We start from the raw sequence: 13501 nt of genomic DNA on the forward strand, positions 1-13501 counted from the left end.
ATTTCAGACTACATTTTGATACCCTTTGCATTGAGCAAATTTTCATTTTAGTCTCAGAAAACTATAACACACTATTCTTGTACTTGAAAAAGTAAGTAAGGATTTCAAAGCCACTTTTTAGTGCTATCAAATGTTATCCTTCCCTACCTATTGCTTCTGGATATTTGTAGAATGTTAAAGTTTGTAGGGGTTTTTTAATGATTCAACATTTAACTGTGTGATTCTAAACTAATTTTATCTTTATAGCAAATGTTAATTTTATCCCATGATATATAAGGTAGTCATGAAAAGAGTTGCATTTAACAGATGAGCTGAGCCACATGTCACTAACTTTATTCATCAACCCTAATCTCTAAAAAGAAAAATGTTAATAAGTCGAAAGCCACTGATCCAATTAAGTGCACAGACAAAAAGAATTCACTTTAGGACTAGACAGTGTGCATAAATATTAAAATGAATGCATCTTTTCAGTGGAGTTGGCTAATGGAATCTCATTTAATCCAAGTGTACATGAAAGATAATAAGGCACAGGGAGATGGGAAGACCAATCTAATCTCTCTAATCACATCTCAGGCACCAGAATCTGCCTCCCACTGAGGATCGGAGACAGAAGGCTTCAAAGCACATGCGGACCCTGATGAGGGGATAAACCTTATTCCTATAGTTAATTTGGTACAAATATTAAAAGGCCCTTGTCCTTGTCAATTCTCTAATCCCCGTATTACCGAGATTTCTGGCCTTGCTTCCTTGCTTCCTATGTCTTTAGTTTCCCCTAGATTGACCAGCTGGCTAATACCCAGAACACAGCTGTTCTGCTTTAATGAAATCTGCAAATTGAGGAGCACCTAGAAGGAGCTCAGAAGAAATCCACTTTATTATTAAAGAAAATAAGAATGCTTCAAGGGGAATAGAAGATACTAGGATCTAATGTCATGTTTATTAACTGAAGAATTTTAAATGTCACTTTCAATAAAATAATAATTACTTGTACGATTTTTCTTGGAGGGGTGTAGGGATTTTGCACAAGAAATATTACAAGAATAGGAGGCAAGGTAAAAACTTTGTTTTATCTTTCAAGCATTCTAAGTTTTTCTATTCCTAACATTACCAAAACCAAATAAATGATTAGTAACTTTGGCAGCCAAGAGTCTCTGTCACAACATGCTACTGAAAACTCAACATTTAACTTCTTGTTGATTCTGTTGTTCTTTCATCTAAAAACTGAACAGAAATATACGAAGGATCCTAGACAGGCTTCAGGGTTAGTATGAATGTCAAATAAGTTTAGGAGTAAAAGGGAATCAGTGAATGACTTAATTTAAATCCCTTCCTCAGCTAGATTAAAACCCAGCAAGGTGCACGTCTCCTATAGATGTCTGACATAGACAACAACTTCTTACATCTCAGCATACTATTTTAGTCTTGTCAGTTATTTTCTTTTACTTGAATAATAACACATTTCTTTTATACACAGCAATTAGAAAGTAGTTTTCTCTATTTATTTTGTAATAAAGCCACATTCCTTCTGTATGCCCCCTAATTTATACAAAAGCTCTTACGTCATGAGACACTCTTCACTGGACTCATACAGTTGAAATGTACAGTTGAAATTTTAAACTAGGGAACACTGCATAATTTTTTACTATAAATCAGGAACTTGAGTAGTTACCTGAAGAAGAAAATATAATTTCTTCTATTGATACTATTTCACAAAGATATTTTTATCATAAATTTGACAATTTGTAATTAAAATGGTAAAAAAAAGTTGAATATCTATTTCTATATATTAGAATAATATTTCAGTAAACACAGAGCCTGCTAAATTCTGAACAAATGAAAATAGCTAAAAACGCCCTAAACATCTTTTATTTAAACTTTACAAAGGAAAATAAAATGTGAATTAAAAAAAATCAGAAACTATAAAGGCATAGAAATAAAATTGGAAGGCATATAAGAATGAATATGCAATTAACACCAAATTTAAAGAACTCCAAATTGAGGGGTTTTTTTTTAAACAATGCATGCAATAGATTATTCTGCTGGTGATGCTTTGTCCTTTGAATAATTGGCATTTAAGAATTGAGTATGTTCATGTATGTAGTACGAGCAAAGATTATTCTCACTGACTGCCCTCCCACTCATAGGCCTCGTGTCTTTGTACCAGAAGTAGCCATTTGACCTTGGGAAAGGGTTTTATCCTGTCTAAATCTCATTTGCCTCACCTGTACAATGGGGATAATAATAGTATCTGCCTCACAGTGTTGTTTGACGATGACAGTTACTTAGAACACTTTCATTTAGGTACTGCATGATAAATGTTACCTGCCCTTATTCTCATTATTGTCTCCTTACCTGTTAATGCTCAGCATATAAAAGATTTTTAAAAATATCTTGATGGAGCAATTCTGATCAAGCTGCTAAAATGCTAGGATGAATGATTAAAACATAGTATTCTCTCCTTACCTCAGGGAACCTTTGCTCTTACCTTAGCCCTAAGTTAACGACCAAGAAGACTAAATTTTCTTGCTATAAATCTCATTAAGAAAATAGCATGTTAACTTTTCCAAAGTCAATTACATTGTTACAAGATAATGCAAAACTGAAAAAACATTCTAATGACAGCATTTAATGTACTGTATAATTTTGGTAAGGAGATAATTTTTACAATGGAATATTCCCAGTGTTCCTGAAATCAAACCACATTGGTGAATGCTGCCCTGAATATCACACAGACACACTAAAATTCTGATAGAAGAAATTAGATTAAATTATATAAGATCTAATAATACATACCAGTCACAACACACACGCACACGTGCGCACGTGCACACACACACACACACACACAGAATTATGTACACACAGTTCTGTTAAAGCAGAGGAGACTCCAGCTGAGAATTATAGATCAAATTAGATATGAGAAATATTTTGCCTTTTGCTCTGAAACTGCCTAACTGCATAGGGAATTTAATGTGTACATATAAATTAGGACTGCTGAATACACAAAGAAGGATCAAAAAGTATTGGAACTGACTAATGAGATACAGTTGAAGAAGGATAGCAAGGCTCCTGGGGACTAGGATGATACTGTTAATGAGGCACACTGCTCGGTACTTAAGGGTCTGTGTCAACCAGTTTTAGAACAAACAGTTGCCTGGTGATTTTAAGATGGAAAGATCAGATGCGCTGAAACATGGTACATGGTAGTTGGCTGTAATCAAGAAGAGCAATCACTTAGTTTAAACACCATGCACTGCTTTTGAGTGAAGCAAAACAAAATAAATCTAAGAAATTGAACTACAGGTTACTACTTATAGAGTCATGTTACATAAACGTATGAATGAAATCCAACACCATTTCTAAGATAACATGAGGTTAATATCCTTATGTCTCTAGTTGCACATGAAGAGAGGATTGTCCATATGCATATAAGCATAGTATACATCATTACATATTTTGATATTTATACAGATAGACATCTATATACAAAAAGAAATAACAAATACATCAACTCTGTCAGTTTTCAGGATGCTTACAACATAGTGAGTATGATTTGTTCAGATTTTAATGTACTTAGTATAGTCATTGACATATTAAATTTATATGTATTAGTCCCAGCTACCGCATTCTGCAGAAAATACCTTAATAATACAGAAATAATTATTTTCCTGTTCCAATGAGTCATGTATTTTTTTGTTTGGTTTCTTTTTTTTTTTTCTTCTGTTAGCCCTGAGCTAACATCTGTTGCCAATCTTCCTCTTTTTGCTTGAGGAAGATTGCTGCTGAGCTAACATCTGTGCCAGTCTTCCTCCATTTTGTATGTGGGATGCTGCTACAGCATGGTTTGATGAGCAGCGTGTAGGTCCATGACCAGAATCTGAACCCACAAACCCCAGGCTGCCAAAGTGGAGCATGCCAACTTAACCAATATGCCACTGGGCTGGCCCCAAAGTCATGTATTTTTAATTTTCATTCATAGCTTAACATCCCACAAAAGTTTAAATTTATCAAAGACAAATTAGTTGAAGAAGCTCAAGTTATTCTGACATAGCTTTAAAATATTATAAGTGATTCAAAATCTGATCAAAATACTCCTAAGATAAGCTTTAAAAAAATGGCTCAAAAGTTTTGATCTGATGAAATACAACAGAGGATGGTAAAGGGCTAGGTCACGTTGGGCCCCGCTCCTGCGTCTCTCTCCTCTTGCTCCGTGGCCACACCCACTTAGGTCTTTTACAATAACCTTCAAATAGTCTCCCTGCCTCCAATTTCAGCTCACTTTTCTCCATTTTTCCCCACTACTGCAACAGTATTCTACTTGGCAAATGCCTTCCCTAAGTAAAAGTCTTCAGTTATTCTCCATTAAGCCTGGTCTTTTATGACTGGCTTCTAGCCAATCTTCCCACCTCCTCTTCCACTGCTCTTCCATGCACAATAAACCCAAGCTATAATGAAAGAATTCTGCTCCTTCCACAGGATATAATGATGACTACTGCCTCCCACGTCATTGCATATCTGCCTTTTCTACCATGATGACTTGTTAAACTTCTCCCTTGTCTCATGTCACAGCTTAGCATCACCTTCTCTGGTGGGTCTTTGATTTTCTCCCCAATCTTGCCTTCCTCTAGCAGAGCGTAAACTCCTTCGCCACTCTCCTATAGCTTTTCTCTATACCTCTATTAAAGCACTTCCCACATTTCACTATCCCTGCTTATTTGCACGACTTCTATTATACTGTCAGTTGCTTTAGGGTAGATACCACATGTTATTTTTTCTCCAGTACCTAGAGTATAGTGAAAGAGGCAATGGAATACGACAAATCTGTGTTTAATGCACAGTTGTACAACAACAGGCAAATTATATAATTGTATATGGTTCTAGTTTTTCAGCTACAGGATGGAGAAAACAGTACCTTTGGTATCTAGGGTTGTTATAAAAACTAAAATATAATGCTATACTTAATGCATAACAGGCATTCAGTAAACAATAATGACTAATATGTTTAGGTTCTCAAAAATATTTGTTCGTGAATGAAAGGGTAAATGAATGCATTAATTGTGATTCTCAAGTGTTGGGTCATCTTTTTAAATTAGAGGTACTTTTCAGAAAAGGGTAAAAAATTTTCAGTTCTTTAATCAACCTTCATTGTGCTACACCATATCTGAGAAAATATAAATGGTCCAATAATTCCTTTCCCTCCCTTCAATCCAATATGATAGGTGAGTGGTGGCTATCATTCGAATTGTAGGGGCTGAATCATCCTAGTCTTCTTTTTATCTTCACTTTAAGTTCCATGATAGATCAATCCCTTTTAACGCAGATGTTTTAAAGAGCCTCATAAACACACTGTGTCCCAGGCTTTAGCAAGTCGTTTAAATAATGAATATTTCTAAGAAGCTTTCTATTAAGTATCTCCCAATTTGTGCGGTTCATTTCCTAATCACCAGATTTCTATCATATACTCATCAAACAAATATTTACTGAGCACCTCTATGTGTCAGGCGCTATTCTAAGCCCTTGAACAGGAGTCAGCAAACTTTTTCTTAAAGGGTCAGATATTTTAGGTCTATGGCCCACATGGGTCTCTGTTACAGCTATTCACTTTGCAGTTGTAGGACAAAGGCAGACATGGGCAACACATAAACAAATGGATGTGATGGTGTTCTAATAAAATTTTATTGACAAAAACAGATGGTGAGCCGGTGGGCCATAGTTTGCAGACTTATTCTCCATAGCTATAGGGTCATGAAGACAGACAGGGCTTCTAACATCCCAGTGGAGGAGACACACAATAAACAAATGAACAACTAAGAACATATCAGAGCATTACAGGTACCTTTTAAAGAATTAAAACTGGGGATGCCATAGAGACTAACTAGGTGGCTACTTTAGACAGGCTGTCAGAAATAGTCTCCCTGAAGAAATCTATTTTAACCTGAGACCTGAAAGACAATTTTCCAAGGAAAGATTGATATAAAGCATTTTATTAAGATAAGAGACCTAATAATACTGACAAATAGGAAATGCATAGTATCAAGAAAATGGCTTTATGATCTAGGGTGATATTTCAAGGATAGAATCTCACACAGTTTTCCTGCAACACCAGAATATCCAGACAGGTACATATGGCACAAAGGAATGCTGTGACAGATTAAAATGGCTTGGGTATTTTTACTGTAATAGATGAAATCCTAGAGAAATCAAGGTCTAATTCCAGTATTTTATTCAATCATTCAAAAAACATTTATTAATAATCCATGACTAGGCTCTTGGAATTAAATTCAAATAAATTATGATAATTCTTCTCAAGATGCTGTAAGTCTAATGGAGAAGACAGAGATACAAATCAAAGCATCTTATATCAAATTTTGTTTTTGTTTCACAGACCCTATTAACTGTTCCTGCTTGTCAGAAACTAAGTAAAGGTTTTGAGGGTCAGGGGAAGAGGTAGTAGTCACAAAAGACTTCCTGGAGGGGGTGGCACACACAGTTTTAAAGAAGAGTGGAGAGGTGGTAGTAGGGCTGGGTGGCTGATTCAGTGAATATCTTATTCAGGGCACAGAGGCAAAAAAGAGACATGAGGCATTCCAGGAGCTGGATATTGTTCAAAATGGTTGAATGAAAGGTGAATGTGGGACAACAGCGGGGAAAATAAGATTTAGAGGCACACTATTATGACGATCCAGAAGTACTAAAGACAGAATAATTTTATTCTGAGAATTACAGAGAGCCATAGAAGCTGAAGTGCGAAATAATCATATGTGCACTTGAGACCTCACTCAGAAGCCAGTGTGAAACAAGACTGAATGTGGATTGGAAGCAAGCCAGGTGTGAGTGGGGGAAACAAGATAGAAAGCTAGTACGCTCACGCTGGTGAGGAATAATAATGGTTTGAACTAAAAAAGCAGGAGTGGACACAGGGAGTGGAAGGAAATTAAAAAGATGTTGAGGAGAAATAATCTACAGACCATAGTGACAAATGGTGGGAAAGGGGAAAAAGGAGTCTTGGTTTTCTGCTTGTGCCTGGATAGTACTATTAACAAGCTATGAACATTGGAGGAAAGGTGTATTTGGGGACAACAATGACGAATTCAGTTTTAAGCTTAACGTGAGGTGTCTATGAAATATCCATTAAAAAGAGTTATTCAAAAGGTAGTTAGAAAAATGAATCTGCAGCTTAGCTATGAAGTCTGTGTAGAAAAATCAGATTTAGGAGTCTGTTTCAGTGACAGTGGAACTACCTGTTTGAAAAAAGTTAGCACTTACTGACACCAATAAGCTCTATGGATCCTTAAGTACTGAAGAAGCCTTACATATTTGAGGGAGATTGCCAAAAGGAAACAATGAGAACCTAACTCTTGTAAACAACAATAACATCTTTTCCCATAAAAAGTAATCAGCAGGTACTATGTTTCAATATCTATTATTTTCATTTAACAAAAACAGCAAAATATGTCTTTCAAATATGATTTTCACATCTGCATTAAGATAAATGCACTGAATACAAATTCCATATATCTATGCATGACTCACAGTCCATCAAGAAGAGATAATATGAAAAGATATTGAAACCAATAAAACCCATTATCCTCTAATGCATATTTTTGAATTCTGCCTTTTTAAAATAGCTATTGACTTAAATCAAGTACCCAGGGATACAGTGACCACATCTGTCATACATAGAGCACTTTAACTAATGCTTGCTGTGCACTGGGAGAATAGGCAAATTCCCTTCTGCCTCTGTTAGAAAGATGAGGTCATCTATGGTGCCTGTATGCTTACAGCCTCAAGAGACTGAGGCTCGACAATTACATGGTCTTATAAGACCATAAAGTTCTACCACAGAGGTCGTATGTGTATTATTAAGACACTTCAAATTGCCAAACATACTCTTCTCACCATCATTGTGTGGCTCTATTCTGCAATTCACTTGCACATTTGACTTTCAGAAGCTGCATCAGAAGCTCTGAACATACAAATGCCAACCACCTTCATTCATTAGAAGCAAGAGTGACAAGATTTAATTACTTAGAAACATATCACATTTTTATTCCAAAAAAGGCAATTTCAATTGACCTTTCAGTAAAATCTAATATCAGAAAGTAACATATAGATCAAGACGTTTTATTTTTTTGATGGGAAAGATTCACTCTGAGCTAAAATATGTTGCCAATCTTCCTCTCTCTGTTTCTCTTTTTTTCCCTTCCCAAAGCCCCAGTACATAGTTGTATATCCTAGTTGTAAGTCCTTCTAGTTCTTCTATCTGAGCCACCACCACAGCATGGCTACTGACAGACGAGTGGTGTGGTTCTGTGCCTGAGAACAGAACCCGGGCCTCAAAGTGGAGCATGCTGAACTTTAACCTCTAGACCACCAGGGTTGGCTCCAGATCAAGACTTTTTAAATCTTATATTTCATAAAACATAAAATTAGGTACATGTTAAGAAGTAATAACCTCAATTTAATTTTAAACACATAGTTACCATTCTGATAAAAACATTGACAGTTTACTAAAATGAATTTTATTGTTCTTACCAAAATGTATTTTCTTTGATATTAATCTTATTTATGTTTTTAAAAGAAGCTTTTACTTTCTTGTTACTTTGTGTTCCGTTTCAAACAGATAGAAGCCAGAATCTTTTACGTTACTTGCTAGTTTCTCTGGCCTTCCAAATAAATCTGATGCAAAGCCTTTTCATTTCTTTGATCCAACTGCAATTTGTTTGTATTTATTCTTCTACAGTATCTCCCATTTTCTTATCCTTTCATCTGCCATTTCTAAATGTGATGTCTCCAACATTTTTTGTTTAAAACCAAAAGCCTCTGTATTTTGTTGTTGTTTAATGTTTTTAAGAATTTTTTCTATTTTTTAAATTACATATCCTAAACAAGGTTGCAACACCTTCTTAGACAGGAAGGGATGTATGTGTGTGTGTGAATCACTAAGGCCACCAGACCATATTATTTTATCAGCTATTTAAACTGATGCATACTTATGATATGCATAATCATTTTAATTTAATTAATTCATTTAAAAGCATTTAGTTATAATAGCCCTTCTAGACACTGCCAAAATTTCACGTAATAATTTTTTGGTGAGGACAGAAAAAAATTTTTTTATGGCTTTGGAAATTACAGATATAATGCGATTTAGATTGAATTTGCTGTTTCTTTGTACTATTCTCAAAGAGGCTTCTTCTGAATGCAAATTTATTCCCTTGCTTCTAAACGTATGCCCAGTGATCTTTTCTACCACTTGGAACCCATCTTATTAATCATTTTATAGGAAATTTACTAGTTTTTTAAATCAAATTCAAATATCTCATCTTATTATCCGGAATTTTGCATCTTTTATTAAAGTTAATAAATCTTTCACAGGTATGTTTTTTGGAGCATAAATATGTGTTCATTAAAATGGAAATGTCCCTGAAATTCATAGACATTGTTTGTTATATCTATGTCTAAACAATTCACTTCTTTCCCTAGCTCAGAATAAGTTGATATTTATGCTATCAACTTCAAAATATAGACTATGGAAGCATATTTCTTTCCTAGTTTAAGGTATTTTTATCTGAAATTTCAATCAATGCACAGCTTCCTAGAAAAAGTTCTATACTTGAATGATATACATATATGAAATGTCTACATGTGTCCTTGCATGCAAAGTAAAATAGGGGTTAATGGGAGATTTGAAATGGTATTCTAAATATTTCAATTTTCAGAATATTTCAAACAAAGGTGTTTATTTCAAACTACTCTTTTTATTTGGGGTCGTCTGTTGTCCTTAACCTTTTTACCTTTTTTATGGTAAATGCTTTAGTGCCATTTCTAAGTACAGCTTGTAATTATAATTTTTGAAATGTATCAATCATAGCTAAGACCATGGTTTGAGGATAAATCTTTGAAATAAAACATAATTAAAATATTTGGTACTATTTTACATTGACATCTAGACCTCACTATTTACATCAAACACAAATGCAGATGTAGACATAATAAATGTGTAAATCTAATATTCCTTTATAGACTCCTATCCTAGGGGATTATTATATACATAAGGTTATATAAAAAGATTAAGTTTGTAGTAACTGTACACTAACATAAAATGAAAATCAAAAGAAAACAACTTTGCACATGTGCCACTGTATGTTATCAAAAGAATTTAAAGTTTCAAATTAAGAATGTCTTGCTCAGAACAAAGTTCTCAACTTTCACTGCACCAAAATCTCCCACACCTTTACCACGATAAAAGGTCTGAACTCAGCATGGCCAAAATCTTAGGGAGGCAGAGAAGAGATAATGGGTCACACATAACTTCTACATTATTTACCCAGAAATCCAACAAATGAACACCAGTAAAATGTCATATGAGAGACGGGACCCATAAGACAAATGAAAATCTAAAAGTTCCAAAATGAAACTTCTAAGTAATTTGCTATATTGTTAAACTGAAAATCAGCAAGGCATATAATGTCCCCATTTGATCCATTAAAAACCTGTAATTTTTAAAATTTTCATTAACATTTTATACTTCATTATAAGAATTAATCAAAATATTTAAGTGAAGTGAATATAGCAATGCTATAATTACAGTAATGGTATGATACTATAATATATAGTCCTCTGTAATGAAAAATTGTTATATTTTATTGACAATTTAAATTTATGTACATTCTTTATACCCTACTAGCCCAGGTTAAATTCAAACCTCTTAATTTAAATTCGCCCTCTAGTCTAATAATTACAGATTACATGTTAGTTCAATTATCTTTTGTCATAAATTATGAACACTATAATTGTGTCAGTGGGAAGGATAGTTGACATCACATATTATGGGCAATGGTTTAATTTTGAGTTTTATAAAACAAGCTAATACCTTGGAGAAAATATAATTTCAACTTATAAAATTTATGTATTTTTAGCATATTTTGATTTGACTGTTGACTTGGAAATGAGCAAAAATGTATATTTAAAAGTGTCAAGAGTCTAAAATCGATCTATTGTCTAACCTCCCAAAAGTATAAGCTGTGGGTTTTTTGCTTTTCCTGAGCTACCAAATTTGTTTAAAATCCGGATTAAGGGGAAAGAGAAAAAAAAATGAAAGGTTGAGAATAAAAGATTGCAAATGACATTGTTTTGTAGCTCTAGATAAGATAAATGTGTTTGATGAGGGCTTTAAGGTTTGCTAGATATTAACTCAAAATTTATCTTGGAGACAGAACTTTTAGATTAAAATTTTGATTTTTAAACTTTTTGGGGAAAAAGTCCTGAGAAGCAGAGGAAGCCAGATTAGTCATTTTATAAATAGAATGATGACACAAAGATAAGTACATGAGTAGTGATATTCTAGGAAGATTAGTTAGGTAGAACAATCAGAACATAAGTGTTGTGTGAGTATGTATTTATATGAGTATTACCTGTATGCATATGTATATGATTTCAGTGGGTTAAATATCAAAGTAGTTTGTTGGCTTGTATGTTTTTTCACTCATCCAACAAATGCATAGCGTATTGTTGGTGGGATCCAGGTGTGGAAGATGGAGTAGTCCCTGCAGTATGTACTCATTCAACTCAGAGGCCTAGACTGATGGAAGTTCAATCTGTGTGGTTTGAACTTCTCCATCTGGTCATGGGGAAGACAGATCCAGAAGGACTAATGTTGACAATTAAATCCACCAGCTTGAAAGTCACACATATCACTTCCACCATAACCCATTGGACAGCACCAGCCACGTGCCACCACCTTGTTGCAGGTGGGAAAGGATGTGTAACCCTCCTATGTGTCCAAAAGAGAGATTCAGAAACAGTTGAGCAATACAGTCTCTACTGAACCTTGTCATATAGTACAATACACTGATTGAAGGTATATCCATGGAATGATTACTTTTAATTTCATTAGAAAGATAACCTATAAACTAGACAATCATGGCTTCTCTTTTAATAATGATTTACTTAGAAGAACACAAGAGGAACAATCTAATAAAAGACAGAAAGTCAGGAATGTCTTTGGAATGATCTACGGAACATGGTTCCATGGAGAAGACTGTTTGGAATGGAGCAGAAGGTTTGTTTTGATCAACAGAGGAGAAAAGGTGCTTGCTTCCGCAGCACATATACTAAAATTGGAAGGATACAGAGTAGATTAGCATGGCCCCTGCACAAGGATTACATGCAAATTCATGAATTGTTCCATATTTTTAATGAGCATAATCGAAGACAGACAGGTTGAATGGCTCCAGACAGAGGAAGAAAGAGAACTAAGAATTAAAAAAACTGAAGAAAATCGCCCAGAAATAGCAGATTCAATGAGAAAATGCAACTTAAGAATCATCGGAATTCCTGAGGGCGTGGAAAAGGAAAATGGCGCAGAAAGTGTGCTTAATGACATAACAGCAGAGAACTTCCCAAATATAGGGATTGAGAGAGAAATGTGTGTGGAGGAAGCTTTCAGATCTCCTAGATTTGTCAATGTAAAAAGACCTACTGCAAGGCATATAGTAGTAAAAATGGCAAAAACAAATGACAAGGAAAGAATACTCAGAGCAGCAAGGCAGAAGAAAATAACCTACAAAGGAACACCTCTCAGACTTTCAGTGGATTTCTCTACAGAAACCTTACAAGCAAGGAGAGATTGGAATGACATACTCAAAATGTTAAAGGATAAAAATCTTCAGCCAAGAATACTCTATCCAGCAAAAATATCCTTCAGATATGAGGGAGAAATTAAATCTTTTCCAGACAAACAAAATCTAAGGGAATTTGTAACCACAAGACCTCCACTACAAGAAATCCTCAAGAGGGCCCTCATACCTGAAAAAGAAAAAAAGGGAGAAAGGGGTCACAAACCACAGAGTAGGGAGACAAATAGATAGAATCAGAATAGGATAGCAAATATTCAACTATAGCATTAGGATAAAGGGAAGTAAATCACCAAAGCAAAGACAATCCAATCACTCTAACCACAAACACACAACACAAGTTGGAATAAGAGATGAAGATAATAATTTAGGATGGGAGGAGGAAAGGGACTGAATCAGTTTAGGCTAAGGAAGTAAGAGACCACCGGAAAATGGACTATGTTATGTACGAGATTCTGAATACAAACTTCATGGTAGCCACTAAACTAAACAACACAGCAGAGACACAAAACATAAATAAGGAAAAAATCTAAGAAACCCAGCATAAGAAATTGCAGAAGTCGATAGGTAGGCTAAAACACACAGGATGAGAAACAAAGGAAATACAGGAAAACTGGAAAACGAGCAAGAGAATGACAGCATTAAGCCCTCATGCATCAATAATCACCCTCAATGTAAATGGATTGAATTCTCCAATAAAAAGACACAGAGTGGTAAAATGGATTAAAGAACAAGATCCAACAATTTGTTGCCTCCAGGAAACACACCTCAGCTCCAAGGACAAACACAGGCTCAGAGTGAAGGGGTGGAAGACAATACTCCAAGCTAATAGCAAACAAAAGAAAGAAGGTGTTGCAATACTT

General features: G+C 34.8%; 1 protein-coding gene and 1 non-coding gene across 20 annotated transcripts in view; one reads left to right on the forward strand and one right to left on the reverse strand.

Annotated features, from left to right (window-relative positions):
* CACNA2D1 (calcium voltage-gated channel auxiliary subunit alpha2delta 1) overlaps positions 1–13501 on the reverse strand; it is a 515258-nt gene that overhangs the window by 149990 nt on the left and 351767 nt on the right. The gene's annotated exons all lie outside the window — the stretch shown is intronic.
* LOC139083143 (U6 spliceosomal RNA) lies at positions 12093–12199 on the forward strand. Its single transcript, XR_011539712.1, has one exon. It is a non-coding gene; the product is annotated as a U6 spliceosomal RNA (small nuclear RNA).

The sequence above is a fragment of the Equus przewalskii genome, chromosome 4, assembly GCF_037783145.1.
Source record: "Equus przewalskii isolate Varuska chromosome 4, EquPr2, whole genome shotgun sequence".
NCBI lineage: Eukaryota > Metazoa > Chordata > Mammalia > Perissodactyla > Equidae > Equus > Equus przewalskii.